This window comes from Neovison vison, chromosome 11, assembly GCF_020171115.1.
Source record: "Neovison vison isolate M4711 chromosome 11, ASM_NN_V1, whole genome shotgun sequence".
In the NCBI taxonomy this organism is placed as follows: domain Eukaryota; kingdom Metazoa; phylum Chordata; class Mammalia; order Carnivora; family Mustelidae; genus Neogale; species Neogale vison.
In genome coordinates this window covers 123,482,583-123,486,560 of record NC_058101.1, presented here as the reverse complement: position 1 = coordinate 123,486,560, position 3,978 = coordinate 123,482,583, and the positions used below count along the sequence as shown (strand labels likewise).

The window sequence follows — 3,978 nt, the reverse complement described above, 5'->3', positions numbered from 1 at the left end:
TTGCTCAAGATTGCTTTGGCTACTTGGAGTCATTTGAATTTAGGATTTAAAAAAAAATTTGTAAAGAATGCTACTGTGTTTTGATAGGGATTGCATTTAATCTGTAGATCACTTTGGGTAATATGGACATCTTAACAACATTAATTCTACCAATTCAAGCAAATGGGATGTCTTTCTGTTTATCTGTCTCTTTAATTTCCTTCAGCAATGTTTTACAATTTTCAGTGCATAAGTGTTTCTACTTTTTTATAAAATATGTATATTTTAAAAATATCTTAGTGAACAAAGCAAATACTCCTGTAGCTAGGAACCAGTTCAAGAAATAGAACTTTATCAGCCACCTCAGAGACAAGACTGATGTGTGCTCACTTCAGCAGCACATATACTAAAATTGGAACCACACAGAGATTATCATGGCCCCTGAGTAAGGATGACATGCAAATTTGTGAAGTGTTCCATAAAAAAAAATAATAATAATAATATTAAAGAAAAGAAAAGAAAAAACAGCTGACATATTCATTAGGTCCAGTAGGCTAGGTACTTGGATACACAATTTTTGCACGGGGCAAGAAAATATTTTAATTTCTTATAAAATATTTTGATTTATTTTAGGGACTCATGAAATGCATTAAGTTTTTAAGAAAAAATGTTTTTTTTTCCCAATTTATTTATTTTCAGAAAAACCATATTCATTATTTTTTCACCACACCCAGTGCTCCATGCAAGCTGTGCCCTCTATAATACCCACCACCTGGTACCCCAACCTCCCACCCCCCCACCACTTCAAACCCCTCAGACTGTTTTTTCAGAGTCCATAGTCTCTCATGGTTCACCTCCCCTTCCAATTTACCCAAATTCCCTACTCCTCTCTAACGCCCCTTGTCCTCCATGCTATTGGTTATGCTCCACAAATGAGTGAAACCATATGATAATTGACTCTCTCTGCTTGACTGATTTCACTCAGCATAATCTCTTCCAGTCCCGTCCATGTTGCTACAAAAGTTGGATATTCGTCCTTTCTGATGGAGGCATAATACTCCATAGTGTATATGGACCACATCTTCCTTATCCATTCATCCATTGAAGGGCATCTTGGTTCTTTCCATAGTTTGGCGACTGTGGCCATTGCTGCTATAAACATTGGGGTACAGATGGCCCTTCTTTTCACGACATCTGTATCTTTGGGGTAAATACCCAGGAGTGCAATTGCAGGGTCGTAGGGAAGCTCTATTTTTAATTTCTTGAGGAATCTCCACACTGTTCTCCAAAGAGGCTGCACCAACTTGCATTCCCACCAACAGTGTAAGAGGGTTCCCCTTTCTCCACATCCTCTCCAACACATGTTGTTTCCTGTTTTGTTAATTTTGGCCATTCTAACTGGTATAAGGTGATATCTCAATGTGGTTTTAATTTGAATCTCCCTGAGGGCTAATGATGATGAGCATTTTTTCATGTGTCTGATAGCCATTTGTATTTCTTGATTGGAGAATTGTCTGTTCATATCTTCTGCCCATTTTTTGATGTGTTTGTCTGTTTCGTGTGGGTTGAGTTTGAGGAGTTCATTATAGATCCTGGATATCAACCTTTTGTCTGTACTGTCATTTGCAAATATCTTCTCCCATTCCGTGGGTTGCCTCTTTGTTTTGTTGACTATTTCCTTTGCTGTGCAGAAGCTTTTGATTTTGATGAAGTCCCAGAAGTTTATTTTCGCTTTTGTTTCCTTTGCCTCTGGAGACGTATCTTGAAAGAAGTTGCTGTGGCTGATATCAAAGAGATTACTGCCTATGTTCTCCTCTAAGATTCTGATAGATTCCTGTCTCACGTTGAGGTCTTTTATCCATTTTGAGTTGATCTTTGTGTAGACACAAAAAGATAGAAAACCATTCCATGCTCTTGGATTGGAAGAATAAACATTGTTAAAATGTCTATACTGCCCAGAGCAATCTATACTTTTAATGCCATTCCGATCAAAATTCCACCGGCATTCTTCAAAGAGCTGGAGCAAATAATCCAAAAATTTTATGGAATCAGAAGAGACCCCGAATCGCTAAGGAAATGTTGAAAAACAAAAATAAAGCTGGCAGCATCACCTTACCTGATTTCAAGCTTTATTACAAAGCTGTGATCACCAAGACAGCATGGTACTGGCATAAAAACAGACACATAGACCAGTGGAACAGAGTAGAGAGCCCTGATATGGACCCTCAACTCTATGGTCAATTAATCTTCGACAAAACAGGAAAAAATATACAGTGGAAAAAAGACAGTCTCTTCAATAAATGGTTCTGGGAAAACTGGACAGCTATATGTAGAAGAAAAAATGTTTTAATACATAATATTAATATATGAAAGTATTTACCTTTATACCAACACAGTTATAAATCATAACTTATAAAAGTTTTTATGGTGTTAGGGAACCAAGAAGGCAAAATTAACTCAGTCCCTTTAATGTCATTTTGTGGCCCTGCTCACAAACACCCTAATCACAACTACCTCTTTACCCTCAAAAGTATCAGTATCCTAATTTTTATTATCATCACTCATTTTATTTATTTATTTTCTTGTGTATTTATGTATTTATTTGAAGAGAGAGAGAGAGAGGCAGAGGAAGAATCCCAAGCAGGCTCCTGGTCCCCAGCACAGAGCCTGACATGGGGCTTGATCTCGTGATTCTGACATCATGACCTGAGCCAAAATCAACAGTTCAGACATTCAACTGACTGAGCCACTCAGTGCCCCTCACTGCATTTCTTTATAGTTTTATCACCCCAAATACTAGTTTTTAAATTTTGTTTTGTTTTGTTTTGTGTTTAAAGATTTTATTTATTTATTTATTTGACAGAGAGAGAGGCAACAAAAGCAGGGGGAGCGGGAGAGGAAGAAGCAGGCTTCCTGCCTGGCAGGGAGCCTGATGTGGAGCTGGATCCCAGGACCTGGGATCATTACTTGAGCCAAAGGCAGCTGCTTAATGACTGAGCCACCCAGGCACCCCCTAAATACTAGTTTTATCTTGCATATAAAGATCTGCTATTGGGGCACCTGGATGACTCAGTGGGTTAAAGCCTCTGCCTTTGGCTCAGGTCATGATCCTGGGGTCCTGGGATTGAGCCCCACTTCCGGCTTTCTGCTTAGCTGGGAGCCTGCTTCCTTCTCTCTCTACCTGTCTCTGTGCCTGCTTGTGACCTCTGTCTGTCAAATAAATAAAAAATTTTAAAAAATATTAAAAAAATAAAGATCTGCTATAAATTTAATTTCTCTATATGTTACTCTTTCATCTCTTCTTTTACCTTGAAGTTGATCTGTTGAGAAATTGAGTTTTACAACTGTCGTCTTGCACTTTCTGGCTCTTGCTAATTGCATACTCAAGTTTAGGGTTTTTTTTTTTTTTTTTCTGTGCTCTATATTTTCTGTAAATGGTCAGCTGGGTCCAGAGGTTTGATCATATTCAAGTTTAATCACTATGGCCATATTATATAGGTGGTGTGGTGTTCCTTCAGGAAGCATCTCATGGCAGGTTGTCTTTCCTTTTCTAATGTTAGCAGTCATTAGTGTTTCTACCAATTCTTACATTAATATTTTTCTGGGTATTTTGGTTTTCTGAAGCTCACTATACATAGAAACCTCAGGAAGGATTCATGGCCATACTGTTGCCTGAGTTCCTAATGTTGTTAACATTTTGTCTGTGCCATTTGTACTAGAAAATCAATTTTGGTGGGGGGGTACATAAATTCTTAGTTCACATTTTCTTTCCTTAGATGTTGTGATGGTTAATTTTGTGTGTGAACTTGGCTGGGCCATGATGCTCAGATATATTGTCAAACATTATTCTGGATGTTTCTGTGTGCTGTGTTTTTGGATTAGATTAACATTCGTATCAGTGGACTTTGAGTAAAACAGATTGCTCTCCATAATGTAGATGGACCTCACCCAATCAGCTGAAGAACTGAATAAGAGAGAAGACTGACCTTTTTCAAGCAA

At 38.0% G+C, this 3,978-nt stretch overlaps 1 non-coding gene across 1 annotated transcript; it reads left to right on the top strand.

Moving 5' to 3' along the window:
- The first annotated feature begins 361 nt into the window (after positions 1 to 361).
- On the top strand, positions 362 to 465 carry LOC122890728. The gene has a single exon (XR_006381161.1). It is a non-coding gene; the product is annotated as a U6 spliceosomal RNA (small nuclear RNA).
- The last annotated feature ends 3,513 nt before the right edge of the window (positions 466 to 3,978 follow it).